Raw genomic sequence first — 16,830 nt, forward strand, 5'->3', positions numbered from 1 at the left:
GCCTTAGAAAAGCTGAGCAACAACAAAGCTAGTGGAGGTGACAGTATTCCAGCTGAGCTATTCAAAATCTTAAAAGACGATGCAGTAAAAGTGCTACACTCAATTTGCCAGCAAATTTGGAAAACTCAACAGTGGCCACAGGATTGGAAAAGATCAGTTTACATCCCAATTCCAAAGAAAGGCAGTGCCAAAGAATGTTCAAACTATCGCACCATTGCACTCATTTCTCATGCTAGCAAAGTTATGCTTAAAATCCTACAAGCTAGACTCCAGCAGTATGTGGATCGAGAACTACCAGAAGTACAGGCAGGATTTCGAAGAGGCAGAGGAACTAGAGATCAAATTGCCAACATACGCTGGATCATGGAAAAAGCTAGAGAGTTCCAGAAAAACATCTACCTCTGCTTCATTGACTATGCTAAAGCCTTTGATTGTGTGGATCATAACAAACTGTGGCAAGTTCTTAAAGAGATGGGAGTACCAGAACATCTTATTTGTCTCTTGAGAAACCTATATGCGGGCCAAGAAGCAACAGTGAGAACTGGACACGGAACCACTGATTGGTTCAAAATTGGGAAAGGAGTCCGGCAAGGCTGTATACTGTCGCCTTGCCTATTTAACTTATATGCAGAGCACATCATGAGAAAGGCAGGGCTAGATGAATCAAAAGTTGGAATTAAGATTGCTGGAAGAAATATCAACAACCTAAGATATGCAGATGATACCACTCTAATGGCAGAAAGTGAAGAGGAACTGAAGAGTCTCTTGTTGCGAGTGAAGAAGGAGAGTGCAAAAGTTGGGTTGAAACTAAACATTAAGAAAACTAAGATCATGGCATCCGGCCCTCTTAATTCCTGGCAAATAGATGGGGAAGAAATGGAGGTAGTGACAGATTTTATTTTCCTGGGCTCCAAGATCACTGCAGATGGGGACTGTAGTCAAGAAATTAAAAGACGCTTGCTCCTAGGGAGGAAAGCCATGGCAAATCTAGACAGCACACTAAAAAGCAGAGACATCACCCTGTCAACAAAAGTGCGTATAGTCAAGGCTATGGTCTTCCCAGTTGCAATGTATGGCAGTGAAAGCTGGACCATAAGAAAGGCTGAGCGCCAAAGAATTGAAGCCTTTGAACTATGGTGCTGGAGAAGACTCCTGCGAGTTCCTTGGACTGCAAGGCGATCAAACCGGTCAGTCCTAGAGGAGATCAACCCTGACTGCTCTTTAGAAGGCCAGATCCTGAAGCTAAAACTCAAATACTTTGGCCACCTAATGAGAAGGAAGGACTCACTGGAAAAGAGCCTAATGCTGGGAAAGATTGAGGGCAATAGAAGAAGGGGACGACAGAGAATGAGGTGGCTGGATGGAGTCACTGAAGCAGTAGGCGTGAGCTTAACTGGACTCCAGAAGATGGTAGAGGACAGGAAGGCCTGGAGGAACATTGTCCATAGGGTCGCAATGGGTCGGACACGACTTCGCAACTAACAACAACAACAGTGATGTGTCTGGTTTTATATCATTTAACACCTCTCTGTTAGTTACTCTGATCATCCATGGTGTACACAGTGCACCACAGTTCAAAGGCATTAATTCTTCTTCGATCAGCCATTCTTAGTGTCCAACTCTCATACCCAAACATCATTATAGGGAAGACCATTGCTCTAACTAGCCTGCTTTTTGAATTTATATCAATATCTCTGCTTTTCCAAATCTTATTCATGTTAACCATTGCAGTGTGGCCTAAGGTTTGATTTCAGAACTGCCATCATGAACAATTTTGGATCCAAGGAAGATAAATTCTCGAACTATTTCAATTAACATCTCATGTCCCTCTGCAGCTGTTGTCATTATCTTTGTTTTCCTGGTGTTAAGACTCTGTCCTACTTTTTTCACTTTCATCCTTGATTTTCCAGGTCATTTTTCCCAGGTCTTCCTTATTTTCAACCAATAGTGTTGTATCATCTGTGTGCCTCAAATTATTTATGGTTCTTCCTCCAATCTTCTCTCCAACATCAGGCAGTTCTGGATCTAATTTCCGCATGATCACTTCAGAATACAGACTGAACAAAAACGGATCCTGAACTGATCTGGTTCGCCATAAAAAGTTCTCACTAATGGGATAAAAACAGATTGTCATGGTTCCGACAGATGAAACTCTTCAAAAGAACTTCGAGGCTTTGTTTACCTTAAAGGATCTTTTATTTGAGTAACATAACATTGGCACTGCATAATCGAAACCAAAAACTGAATTCCCCTCCCCCTGGACACATAGTATCAAAGCACAATTCCCTCCTCCAATTAACAGTCATAAATCACATTCACCAATTAGTTTGAAGCACGGGCTTCATCTCCAGCTCTCCAGCCTGCCAATTCTTTATCAGCTCTGGGCTCAATAACCTTAATTCTCACACTAAGTTTAGTGTTGTTATGTCTAGTTGGACTCTCATTCACATCCCCCCTCCCATCTAACTCTAAAAGCGAAAGGAAGAAAGATGGCTACATTCCCATCTGTTGTCAATGCAAAAACACCCAATGTTAGCAGCGTTGACACAGATCTTTTCAATTCCTGAGACCATTGACATGTAGTCCATATCTCTTGACACAGGGCAGTGATGATGTCAACTGGCAGTAGTCTTAATAATTCCACAGGTATTCAATCAATACCTGGGCCCTTCCGGTTTGACAAATTTCCCCATGGCCCATTCTGCTTCTTCTTTCAAGTTGTTTGGTTCTTTATTAATTGGGCTGTGGTCGTTAATATAAATATAAATAAACAGGTAGGGATATAGAGAAATGTTAGAACAGTGTTTTCACCAGAAGTATGTAAACATTTCTAATTTATTTATGTATGATATTTATATGGTTTCCCCCTTCTCAGCAAGTGATTTTGGGTGGCAAACAGAATTACAATGGAAACAGTCACAAGCATTATAAAAATGAAAATACAAACCAGCCGAGTAATATCAAACATCAAACCCAAGAGCCATGGTGGTGCAGTGGTTAGAATGCAGTATTGCGGGCTAACTCTGCTGACTGCCAGCAGTTCGATTCTGACTGGCTCAAGGTGGACCCAGCCTTCCATCCTTCCGAGGTCAGTAAAACGAGGACCCAGATTATTGGGGCCAATTTGCTGACTCTGTAAACTGCCCAAAGAGAGGGCTGTAAAACACTATGGGGCGATATATAAGGCTAAGTGCTATTGCTAAATCACAAATACAACTAAGAAGTGGGTCCCTGCATATACTCAGGGCCTAAGCCTGGGCCCAAAGTTGGGTCTTTAAAGCCTTATGAAAAGCCAATGCCCAGGTTGCTTGATTGGATCAAACAGATAGAAACAACTGGGTGCAAATGGTCCCTCAGGTAACCCAGTCCTAAGCCATGAAAAGTTTTAAAGGCAACAACCAGTAACTTGAATTATTCTCAGAAGCACCCTGGCAATTGCTGCAAAAACTGCTGGGTGGACAAAGAAAAACAGAAAATGTGTTTAGTTTCTTAAAAGAGAGCCATCCATGTTGATTTTATTTTTTTTTTCTAGGAAGTTATAGAAATACAATGAATGAAATTTGCTGTCTTCGGGTTAAGTTCTCTTTATGCGTATATATTACAGAAAAAGCTATAACTTTGTCTCTATGCAATGTCATTTCGAACCCTTGAAACCCCCTTTGTGGACAAAAGGGCACAAAACAGAGTTAGCTGGTTCCTCCTGAATTACGTTTACCTGTCACGATCGTCTGCAAGACTGCTGCCAGCATTTCCCGTTGACTCTGAAGCGTTGCTTTCTTTTCCTCCACAATTGTATATAGCTGCACATCAAAAAGCAGTTATACTTTACATCCTATTCTTGCAACTGCTATCCTAAGCTTCTTTCTAAGGCCCAATGTGAAGCTGTTTGATTACAAGAAAACAGGAGTTATGAGCTGCTATCAAGTGCCCTTATTGATACTTGACAGCGTGAATTCTCCTTTATTGGAATAATTACCAGCGAGTTAAGAATTGGTAATATCATTTGTGTTCTGTTTACGCCTTCCAGATGAGAAGCAATCACACATTGGCATTGCTATTTGATGACTTCATTTCATTGCAAACGTGTTGCTCTAGAATTGAGAGATAAATAAAGGAGTTATAAGCCAAACTGTAAATTAGGTGCACTGCAAGGAGAAGATGAGACCCTGACTTATAACAAACCAATACAAGATAAAAGCAATGCAATTAGAGAGAGAAAGAGAGAGCAAGAAACACTCAACGATGCATATTATATAAGGAACATAAAATTGTACATCATCTGCCGCTCTTCCAATTTACAGCAAATCAGACAGCTGAAACCTGGAGCTGAAATTATAAGAGATGCACCCAGGGCTCACACCTACACGACACACCAGCTTGGCTGTGTGCAATTTGTCACATAAAATCTCAACAAACATTTTTGCCTTCAATGAGTGGAAACAATAAATGCTTTCCCGTCATTTACCTGCTGAACTTGGATTTCTTTTAATACCTTTAGATAAATACATTGTTTGCCAGGTTAAACTGACTGGCCCTGCCTCCATTTCATTTTGCACACTGTATGGTGAGTTATCAGAGCCGCTAAGGTGGCAGCAAATCAGATAAGAAACGTCTGCCAGTGGTAGTAGATTGACAGGGTCAGTTCTGCCACACAGGAGCACAGCCTGAGATCTTGGGTTGAATATAGGCTCCCTTGAAACAGGTTCCTCCAAAAATAACCCCCCAACTATAATTTTTAGTGTTAACAGAGCAATTCAAAACATATTGAAGCCTGGGGTTCTACCAAAAGAACAATTAACAAGCATATTGTTCCAGATCCAGCATATAAATATGTAAGAAACCAGCCCATTCTAACTACCAGTCAACAAGAGAACCAATCAGCTGCTCAGAATTTAAATATAGCTCCAAACGAACAACCAATCACACGACCAAGTGACCACAGTGGCACACAAGGCATTTATAAGCTAAGGAAACAGGACAAGAAAATCCTGCTGATGGTGTTACCTAGTCTGGTAACGAAACGTTCAGAAACTAAACGGAAACAAGCTTGTAGAGGAAACCACTGCCAAGATCTAAAACCCTATTGTTTTAAATTTTGAACTTCTGTTCAGTTGTGTCTCAGAAACTGTCTGGAGAAATCCTTGTAGTTATCCTTGGCAAAGGTTTTTCAGAAGTGGCTTGCCATTGCCTCCTTCCTTAGGCCAAGAGAAAATGGCTGGCCCAGGTCTGGCAGCTGTCTTTGTATCTAAGCCAGGACTAGAACTCGTGGTCTTCTGATTTCTAGCCTGATACCTTAAACCAGGGGGTCCCCAACCTATGGGCCGTGGCCCGGTAGCGGGCCGTGGGTTTTTGGCCAGTGGGCTGCAGAAATGGCTGGCCAGGGCACACATGCATGGGCGCACATTCCCCCCCCTCGGACTAGCACCCACAGCCCTGTTTGTGCATGTGTATGGGTGCGAAAGGGAATGCTAGTGCAGGGGCATGCATGCCCCGTTTGTGCATGCGAGAACAGGCCTCTAGCATGGTGTGTGTGCGTGGCCCATTTGCACATGCATGAACAGGCCCTAGCCGCCGCAGGGGTGTAAGGCTATTTGCACATGCATGTGGTGCCAGTGCATGCCACATGCATGAACGCAGCCACACACTGGGGTGTGGCCCCGTTTGCGTACGTGCATGCATGTGCACACGCAGTAATTTGGAAGCTGCTCTCCTCTCCAGGCCACGAGCCCAGAAAGGTTGGAGAACTCTGCCTTAACCATTGTACCAAACTGGCTTTCATAATTTGATTTTAACATATATTGAAATTCAGAAAAATAAATTGGCTTCACCAATTCTTTGTTCATGCTCTGGAATCCACCTGTTTGACATGGTACAGAAAGTCAAGTATAGTCCTTAACTCAGACATGTCAAACACAAGGCCCGCGGGCCACAAACGGCCCGCCATACGATTGAATCCGGCCCGCACAACTCTCCTGGAAATTACCAAGGTCCGGCCTCCACCACCTTGGCGCCGGCCCGGCTGAGCACCTGCTCAGTAGGAGGCAAGTGCACGTGGGCTGGTAGAGCCCAGCAACATTTGCAGCTCATTAGCCCCTCGACAGCTCATTGGCCAGAGCCGTCTCCTGCGTCTCCCAGTCCTCCTCCACCATGTGCAGTTCCGGAAAAAATAGTGAGACTCAAAAAGTTCAATCAATCGATTCAAACTGCTCACAAAAAAACCCTTGCAAAATTTGAATTGATTGGTTGAACTTGCTTTTTCAGACTGCACGTGGGGGCAGCGGAGGAAGAGACTGGAGGACTGGAAAGGTGAGTGGGCCCTTTTTCTACCTGCTACGCGGGTGGGGGCGGCCAGTCTTGGGGTGCCCCGGGGGGCCTGCCTCTTCCCTACCCGGCAGGTCTCCCCTTGCCCTGCTGCACCGCCACCTCTGCTAGCCTGGGGTGGGGGTCCACAGGGGTCTTAGAAGCTTCCCCGTCAGCCCCTGCCTTTTGGCGTGCCGCGGCCGGCAGACCTTACAAGAGATTCCCCTGTGGTGCCTGCCAGGCTGGCTGACCTTGGCAACATGTCCAAGCCATTGGTGCACCGCCCCTGTCTCTGTTTGTGCAGGGACCCAGAGGCATTCCCCCCCTGTATGGGGATCCGCTCTGCCGCCCCCTTTTTTCAGCTGCCTGGTCCGAAGAGGAGCCGAAGGGAGCAGCTCTGCAAGCCCCCGCCGCCCCCTTCTCTCAGCTTCCTGGCAGCACATCCCACAGGGGAGGTCTGCTAGGGAGGTGGCAGTCTGGTGTTGTTTCCCCCCTTGTGCGTGTGTGTGTGTGTGTGTGTGTGTGTGTGTCAGACCCACAGGAATGGCTAGTAAAGGTGGTGGCAGTCCGGCATTTGCGTTTCTCTGTGTGTCAAGCCCCGTGGGCCCGACACACAGGAGGGGGGGGACGCCACTTCCTTACCAGCCATTCCCGCGGGTCTGACACACGCACGCATGCATGAGGGGGGGAAACGCTGGACTGCCGCCGCCTCTACCAGCTCTGCAAGCCTTTGCTGCCCCTTCTCTCCGCTGCCTGGCCTGAACAAAGAGGAGCCGAAGGGAGCAGCTCTGCAAGGCTCTGCCGCTCCCTTCTCTCAGCAGCCTGGCCCGAACGAAGGGACGCCCCTTCGTTCGGGCCAGGCAGCGGAGAGAAGGCGGCAGAGGCTTGCAGAGCTGGTAGAGGCGGCGGCAGTCCAGCGTTGTTTCTCCCCCTCGTGCGTGCGTGTGTGTGTCAGACCCACGGGAATGGCTGGTAGGGAAGCGGCATTCCCCCCTTTCTGTGTGTCGGGCCCACGGGGCTCGACACACAAAAAAACGCAAACGCCGGACTGCCGCCACCTCTACCAGCCGTTCCCGCAGGTCTCACACACACACACACACACACACACACACACACACACACACAAACACGAGGAGGGAAACAACGCTTGACTGCCGCCTCCCTAGCAGACCTCCCCTGCGGGATGTGCTGCCAGGAAGCATGGCAGCCTGATGAGCGGACCCTACGAACCGCGGTCCATCAGCTGAGGCCGAGCCAGCTCCGGGATGCTGCCAGAGTCAACGAGTGGCTCGGCGTGGCACAGAATATAGATATGTTGCTAAGAAGGGGCCAAGCTGTAAGATCAAATCTCCTGAGCAGACTGAAAGAAAGAGCTCCCTACTCTGCTATCAGGAAATTAAATATTTTATTAAAAAATATTCAAAGTACAGGGTAGCAAAAAAAAAAGAGGAGCCCGTGTCATTTTAATAAGGCACCCCTCAAAATAAAATCTTAAATAATAACTTAGAAGCTAAGCACCATTCTCAGATCCCCGTGGAGCACAGCTTTCCCAGGGGGAGGGGAGAGGGGCGGCCCAAAGGAACACCTTCCTCGGCTCTTAGGGGCTAAGCAGGCATTGTGTGCCACCAGCTAAGCTCCTGAAGGAAGACTGCATTCCGAGGCCCAGCAGAGATTTTTACTGCTGTGTTGTCTTTGGGGCTTTTCAAAAGCAAGCTACAGTCTACTCTAGTCTGTTCTAGCGACCTGAAGGTCTTTAGGATAAACACAGTTCTGCACAGCAACAGCCCCAACTCTACCTTTGGCTTTGCAGCCAGGGAGGCCCAACCGTATCAGTTTACTTAGGCTTTCTTTTTGGCAAATTCCAACACCTGATCTTTCAAACTTATATGGGACAGGTTATTAGCGAGTCTTGGCCTACCATCCAACGGAATACCCAATTAATTCCAAGCAGAGCTTTACCTTTGGGATTCAGATGAGCCCCCCCCCCCAATTCTCCAGCCAAAGGCAGCTGCAGACCTTTCCCAAGGGTGCTCAAAGGGCCTTTTCTCGCTCTTCAAGGTATCTAATCGATGATATCTGATTCATGGGCTTCCTCTTCTGTGTTCTGAATGTCTAAATTGCTGCAGTGAAATAGGAGCATTTCTCAACACTATGTACCTGATGGGACCTCAGGAACTACAAAGCAGCCATTTGTTCCCCCTACTTGCTAAGGGAGAGGGCATTATATTTGTGCAAGCAAGATGTAAATGTAGTTAAAAAATAAAAAGGCAGCCGGATACCATTGTGCCCAACCACATAACTAAAGCATGCATCAGCATAAATGAACCCAGAACACTGACCCTTCTCACAACAGGCAGTGGTAAGCACCATTTGGCATCTGGCAGGCAAAGCTTTAAAATGCCATTCACTTGAACCTTGGCCCGCAAGCAAGAGATCTCCAGATTTATTTGAAATAAATAACTTATTTGTTATATTTGAAATTTTACTCCTTTTTGCCCCACTCTTAGACATAATACACTTCTGAACTAATACAACACAATAGTCTTACATGCAACTGGCCCTTTGAAGGCAACCATGATGCTGATGTGGCAAAAGTTTCCAGGAAGCAGTTTCCTCCAACTTCTTCTGCCTTGAAAGATCTCTGGAGAGGAGCAGAAGGTGGCAGGGAAGCTGCATGAGGGAAGGCTGCTCCAACAAGCCAGCATCATGACCACGCATGATTGGAAATGGGGATTCCCTTTCAAGAAGGGCCAGCCCCCCTCATGCAGGACTGGGAAGTGCTGCTCCCTGCTTCCTCTTGCTCTCCAGAGATCTGTCAAGGCAGAAGAAGGAACTCTCTCTCTCTCTCTCTCTCTCTCTCTCTCTCTCTCTCTCTCTCTCTCTCTCTCTCTCTCTCTCTCTCCCTCCCTCCCTCCCTCCCTCCCTCCCTCTCCCTCTCCCTCTCCCTCTCCCTCTCCCTCTCCCTCTCCCCCCCTCTCTCTCTCTCTCCCTCTCCCCCCCCCCTCTCTCTCTCTCCAAGCTTGGAGACTAGGAGAATATCTACATCTGAGCTAACAAACTACCAATCATGCCTGGGCTTGGGAAGAAGGCCCTTTCCATCCTCTGTGGATAAAAGTTCCTAAACTTGGAATGCAGTCTGTGTGCGTGTGCGTGTGCACATGCTTGGCTGCAGAAGTTTGCGGAGGTGAAGAGCTTGTGGGGCAACGAGTTGTCCCCACATCAAATTAGCCGGTGCAACTTGTTCTTTCCTGACCAGGTATCTTGAGTCAGCTGCGCTGAGTGAGCAGCATTGAGCTGACCACGCCCACTCAGCCACACCTACTTGGTCACGCCCACTTGGTCACGCCCACCCGGCCCTTTGAGGGCAACCATAATACTGATGCGGCCCTCAATGAAATTGAGTTTGACACCCCTGCCTTAACTGAAAAAAATAGGGCACCATTGGTTCATAGCAGCTGGAAATTTCTGCAAGCAATATTCCTCACCCTCTGAGGTAAAAAAAAATGAAGCTTGCCTTGTATATGTATGTTTTCCAGCAAATGCTTCTTTTCTCAAATTCAATAATAAAAGAACTAGGCACCCATGTTAATCAGACTTTATTTTACTCTGTGTGTTTTCTTCTGAAGTTAGTATTCCCCTAATAAAATTAACAGCAAAGAAAGTTTGTTCTCTGTGGTAACCAAAGCAAAAGTGGCCATAGAGTCTTAGAGTCCTGTAACTGGATGAGTGGAGAGATGCTAGAAGAGAACAACTGAAACTCAGTTGGTTGCCAACCCTCCAAAAAGGGGGGGGAAGGGGAGGGGGAAATACATTTCCATGCAACAAGGAGAGGTTCTCAAGAAGTTCTTACCCCACTTTCCAGTGGAAAACACCTTTATCCTTTGATCTGATTTCAGCCTGTTTCAGCAGCAGGCTATACCCGCCCGCTGTTCTGTTCCAGCCTACTACCGGCCCTGCAGAAAAGGCAGGGACAACCCCTTTACAAAAAGGCAAGAGGCTGGAACTTAGCCTGCCAAATTTATTGACACAAAACAGAGCAAACAGAGCAAAACAAAAACACGAACCATGAAACAGGAGCTATTCAAATGGTTGCCTTCAGCAAACCAGCCCTCCCACACATTCCCCTTTTAAACAGTTCAAGGCATGGCTTCTCAATGTCTCCTTCCGAGGTGCCCCATTGCCTTCCTCTGTTTACTCCTGATTGACTGCCTCCTGCGTCGGGCGTCCTTGAACAGGGCCAGCTGTGGGTCATCTTCATCTACGCTGTCAGGCTCACACAGCTGGGTCTGCATAGTAACCAGATGAGAGGGGCCTGGCTGAGGGCTCTGTGAAGCCTCAGGACTGTCCTCTGCAGGCTCTCCAAAACCCCCCTCCTCCTCCTCCTCTGAATCATCCGACCCAACTGCCGAACCCACAGGCTGACCCTGAATCACAACACCCGCTAGTAGTATTCTGAGATTGCAAAAAAGGTACATATTGGAATCAAATGCTTGACTGTGGAGTTCATGTGTTGAATGTGGATTGCCCATTTCCACTCTAGAAGGGCCAGAGAAAGTTGGGTAGTTGATGAATCAATTCAGATGATTCCCACATTATGGGTTACCAATCCTTAAGTTTAGAATTTAATAATGCACTTTCCCTTTGCCTTAAAGCAGACATGTCAAACACAAGGCCCGGGGGCCAGATCCGGCCCGCGAAGTGGTTTCATGCGGCCTGTGAAGCCATCCTGGAAACAGTGAGGGAACGGCCCCCACTGCCTTGGCCCTGGCCCAGAGACCCTCCTTTTGCCAGAGACCCTCAGATCTGTCCCACTCCTGCCCAGGCCCCCATAGGCACCCTTGAGGTGAACGATGTAGAGCTGACCATGCCCACCCAGTAGGCCATATGCACTCTAGCCACGCCCACCCAGTAGGCCACGCCCACTCAGGCCACACCCACCCGGCCCCCTGAGGGCAACCGCAATGCTGATGCGGCCCTCAATGAAATTGAGTTTGACACCCCTGCCTTAAAGAGTCCATGTTGAATTCTTAAAGGCAACGATGTACACATTTCAAAATCAAGAAAATTGTCACCATAAAACATGACATATTTCTGCATAAAATTTACATACATTCATACAGTACATACAGGTGCAACTTTAGAAATTCCTAGAGTAATTTCAATAGGAATAAAGACATAATAAGCAACCTGAAGTTCAGGTTCTAACTAGCTATTTACAGTTTTTCTAGTTTAAACATGGAATTGATATCTGTCTGAAAAACAGGACACATGGTCACGATAAACACTCTCCCTCGGCAGATTAATGCACATTCAAGGCTTGGGGATTTCCGGGATGGTTATTATCATCTGATGATATCCATGATCATTGCCAGGTTGTTTGTGCCACAATAAAAACTAATGATGGAGCCCTTAAGTGAAGTGTGAAATTTAAATGTTTTACTTTATTCTGTACTAGCTGAGACATTTCTTCTGCAACAGATTTTAAATGCAGCTGTACCTGTTTATGCTTGTAATACGGTACTTTTGTATCAATGAAAAAAGCAGAGATGTCTTTTGCATACCAGCTAGAACAGGGATGTCAAACTGCCGGCCCGCACGTCATCCGGAAGCTGCGCCCACCCCATTGCCGGCAATGGCAAAACTGTCCCGATACGTTACGCGACGTCACGTGACGTCACGAGTTTGACATGTCTGAGCTAAAAGATCTTCCATTGATCCAAAGCAGGGGAGCAAATTTGAACAAAAGATTTAAAGAAACAAAGCAGTAATGTATATCTGGTTGGTAAAATAATGGAGTCATTAGACAGAGTTCTGATCCAATTTTCTCAAAATGTTTCTAAGACATAGTTTTGGCCATGGTAATTGAGAATCCTGGGAGCTATGGAGCACAATACATTGAGGTGGGCAAATTTTATTTTCAACAATCTTATACCATGTTTTCCCGAAAATAAGACCCGGTCTTATACTTTTTTTGCCCCCCAAAGAGGTGGATGTCTTTTTTTTGCCTCACCTCACGGCAGCGGCACCAAGAGCCCCATCCAGCAGGAGGCTGTGTGGCCTGCCAAGCTATGCCCCTGCCATGAGGCAAGGCAGGTGGGGGAGGGGGTGGAGCGCCCCCAAATTAAAATCTGATGGAGACTAGAGGCTCTTTCTGTTTGTGAATGGGGCGCTTTGAAACGGAGAGATGAGGTCCGTCTCCAAGCGCCCCATTCTCAAGCAGATGGAGCTTCTAGTCTTCGTCAGATCTCCGTTCGGGAGAAAAGCATTCCGATAGGAACGAAGTGACTCACTTCCCCGCCCCGCCTCTATCTCCACTCGCAGACTTACCTGCTGTGTGCCAAGGGGCCAGCAGGCTATGGCTGCTGCCGGCCACTGTCAACCTCTGTGCGCTTGTCGCCACTTGTGCTGGCCATGTCCATCCCCACCCCCCACCCCTGGCTTATTTTTGGGGTAGTACTTATATTAGGCCCACCCAAAAAAATCAGGCTAGGGCTTATTTTCAGGGTGGGTCTTATTTCGGGGGAAACATGGTAGTAAATATATCTGTCAAGCCCATCGGGCTCGACAACACAAAGGGACACGGGGGAGCACCACAAGTGGCGTCCGCGCGAGACGGGCGGCCGCGCAGGACCCACGCCCGCGCCATCAGCTGCGAGGTGGCCGGAAGCAACCACGGGCGGCCACGCAAGACACACGGCCGCACCATCAGCTGTGCAGTGGCCGGAAACAGCCACGGGCGGCCGCGCAAGACACACGGCCACAGTTTCACGAGGCGGGCGGTCACACGGCGGCCGTGCCTACGGAGCTGCCGGAGGCGCGCGTGGGCATGCGTATGGGCGGCTGCCTCATCCCCTCAAACGTTTCAGCGGCTTGCACGTCGGCGGCAGCACCAGGCGCTTTACAGCCGCGCTTGGACAAGGGGGGCTGCCAGGGGGCTGCGGTTGTGGCGCGGGGTGTTAGGATGGTGGAGGGGAGCACGTCTAGGTCCTTGGGGCATGGGGATAGGGGGAGCTGGGCGTACACCTACCTCCACGCTGTCTGGACCTCAGTGACAGGGGAAGAAGCAGGGTGTGGGAAGACGGGTAAGGGGGGTGGGGTTTTACGTGGCTCGGGCAGATGCTGGTCTGCGCAGGGCAAGGGTGGGGCTAATGGGTGGGGCTGATGCCCAATTTCAGGTAAAGTTTAAAAGGCGGGTTGGGGGTGAGTAACTCCCAACGCTGACTTTGTATTTGCATGGAACTTTCTCAGTAAAGAATTTCTTGCAGTCAACCGTGCCACGTCGTCATTCTTCTGGCTGCGTTTCCCGGCGTGGATGTTTGTTGACAATATCTTTATGAATGTGATGAAAATGGAGCTGCTTTTGAAAGCTTTGGGAAATAATTGCATTGCCGCTAATGAAGTACTAATGCATTTCAAGAAGGGCAGTAGAGTTAAGCAAAAGAATTATTTCAAGAAAATGGCAGATAGCATAACAAGTTGGAAGACTAGTAAAATCTGGGCAGCAATGTGATGACCTGAAAGCTGATTACTATATGTAGGGACAGCATAGGAAATGGGCATCAGGAAGATGAAATACAGTATTGGAAGGTCTGGGGGGAAAAAACAATAAATAGAACCATTATAGTGGATAAATCAACGTGCTTTGACAGAGATAGATGTTTGTTTTTAAAATGGAGTAAAAAGAAATTTGAGATCATTTTGGGATTTATTAAAAGCATTGCTGGTTGGAAAAGGCACTGGATGCACAAAGCATCTCGGTGTTTATTTTTCTTTTCCCAGTTGTGCCACAATTTCCCAAACTAACATGTAACAATTGAAAAATAGCTTTAAAGAAAATGTTTAATTTTGACACTGTAGGGCAAACGTATACTGATCAGTTTTTAAATGATCTGATCCTGGACATTCTTACTTATAACTATCCACAAAACTATGGTTCTTCTCTGGAATTCATTGTTATTTAATGTTTGACTTGACTGTTATTAAGTATCTTCTGACTTTAAAACAAATGTAATTTGAAAGGAAATAAAGTATTCAGAGAAACAAAACCCAATGTTTATGTGCAACCATATCTCACCTTTCTAGTATATTCACACCCTATAGGATAATTAAAATGAATAAAAATGTAAAATGATTTGCAATAAAGCAAAACAAAGCAAAACAATTGCAAAAATCGTCTAACAACAGTAAGTAGGCACTGTGGATTACATATTATTTATTTGTGTATTATTTTTATATCCTATCATAATCCCGCAGGATTCTGAGTAGTTCATACGCGTATAAAAATTAAAATGTCTACAATCAGAACTAAAAATGGGCCATTCCTAAAACAGGAAGAATAAGCATAAAATTAATGCTGCCCTTAATACGAAGGTTTTATCGTTTCATGAAAAATTACCAGAGAACATGCCAACCTGGCTTCAAGAGGTAGGGCAGTCTCAGTTTATGCAAAATCACTGAGAAGACTAACTGTTTTTTTGGTTTGTTTCCCAATGTTTCCCATCACATCATTTCTGGTGTGATGGTACGAGCTTGTGAGAAAGACCTTGAGAGATGGAGCAAGGATAGGATTCCTAGCAATAGTCAGATAAGAGAGGCTGCTCTGACGCATGATGGGTGGAGAAAGAAACTCGGAAGACATCCTCCCGAACTTCTCAGGCTGTTAAGGACACGACAGGAAATTTGTACTTTCAGACTTGCAAGTTTCTTTTAAAGTAGCCTTACAACATATGCATAATTTGTTGCCGTTATTTCGATCTCTTTTTGTAAGGGGTGCAAGAATATATCAGAAGCGTTCTAGGGGTGCGGGGTACAGAAGCGGTTGGGAGCCGCTGCCTTATAATAAAGTAGGGATAGTTCATCTGGTCATGTTTCCTTTTGGTCCACCTGGGAAGGCTGATGTTTGGACACAGAGAAGCGTCACTTCATCAGTTTTTGGGGTATACACAGATTGGTATGAGAGAAGGTGGTCCCTATGTTATCCTTTAGTATTGCTCTATCGTTTTACTGTCTGAATTGGTTTTATGTGCATTAAGGAATTCTGAGGGATGCTCAGGCAAAGGCAGAGAAAAGCAGAGAGACATGAACAACAGGTAAGAGATAAAAGGGCAAAGGACTTGGTAACAATAATGTACAGTTTATGTATGTTTGTGCCTGTTTGTCTGTCTGTCTCTATCCTATCTATCTATCTATCTATCTATCTATCTATCTATCTATCTATCTATCTATCTATCTATCTATCTATCTATCTATCTATCTATGTCTATTTATCAGAAGTTAAGAAATTTGTTACCAAGCCAGGCAACAAATAAGCAGCAGGTGACACTTATGGTGCATCAAGAAATTGTTTATTGCTGTTGAGTTCAAATCAGCAAGCGGGCAGAGATGGACAGTGGTCACGCCTTGACATTCCTCACTACCCCTCTTACAGATCTCTAATTCATAAATCTTAGTCAATTATGAATAGAAGTGAATGGTAACTTTTAGGACAGTAATATTATGCAGTCCTCTTCCCCTCATCCTATTTTGAGAAGATCCTGTCAGTCAGTACAATTACTGTCTGTACAATTCTCCAAATTCTCAAAATTAGCTACAACATAAACTGAAACGGACTTACTACTAGCCACAATCCACAAGTCATTGATTATGTTTCCTACACTTGCTTTCTGTCTTCTGCTCATTTATCTACAATACCGGAACTAGTTCAGATAAAATGACATTACTAATGCTCAATCTGTTTAGCTTCAAACCTGACTGCAAGCCTATGCAGAAAATATTCCAGAAGTATCCAGCACCCTGAATTTGCTGGATAGGAAAATGTATCCCACAGAAATAGCATTCCGAACTGAATTCCACTCTTCCTTCTAAATAGCTGTGTTCAAGGTAGTGATATACCGCTTTGATCAAAACAGGTTCTGTAGAGGCCTATCTCCAGCAAAACAAAGCCGCTGACCAGATTTTGAAGCACTTAAGAGCAGCTTGATTTTTTTTCAGGTGAGGACAACTTTGAAGGAAATTGCTTCAATGGGCCCAATGGGAGTGGGATAGAGAGTGGTTAGAATAGTTCAGGGGTGTCAAACTCAATTTCATTGAGGGCCGCATCAGCATTGCGGTTGCCCTCAGGGGGCCGGGTGGGTATGGCCAGGGTGGGTGTGGCCTACTGGGTGGGCGTGGCTAGAGTGTGTATGGCCTACTGGGTGGGCGTGGCCAGCTCTACATTGTTCACATCAAGGGTGCCAATGGGGGCCTGGGCAGGAATGGGACAGATCTGAGGGTCTCTGGCAGAAGGAAGGTCTCTGGGCCAGGGCCAAGGCAGTGGGGGCCGTTCTCTCACTGTTTCCGGGATGGCTTCGTGGGCCGCATGAAACCACTTCGCGGGCTGGATCCGGCCCCCGGGCCTTGTGTTTGACATGTCTGGAATAGTTGCTCCAACAGGAAAAACAGCCCTCAATTAGCAGAATTAAGCAGAATTCCAGTTGAAATACTACATCTTGTGGAAAAGAAAAGAAGTGCTCTCCATTGATTCTTTTTCGT

The sequence above is a fragment of the Vipera berus genome, assembly GCF_964194415.1.
Source record: "Vipera berus genome assembly, chromosome: 2".
NCBI classification, from domain to species: domain Eukaryota; kingdom Metazoa; phylum Chordata; class Lepidosauria; order Squamata; family Viperidae; genus Vipera; species Vipera berus.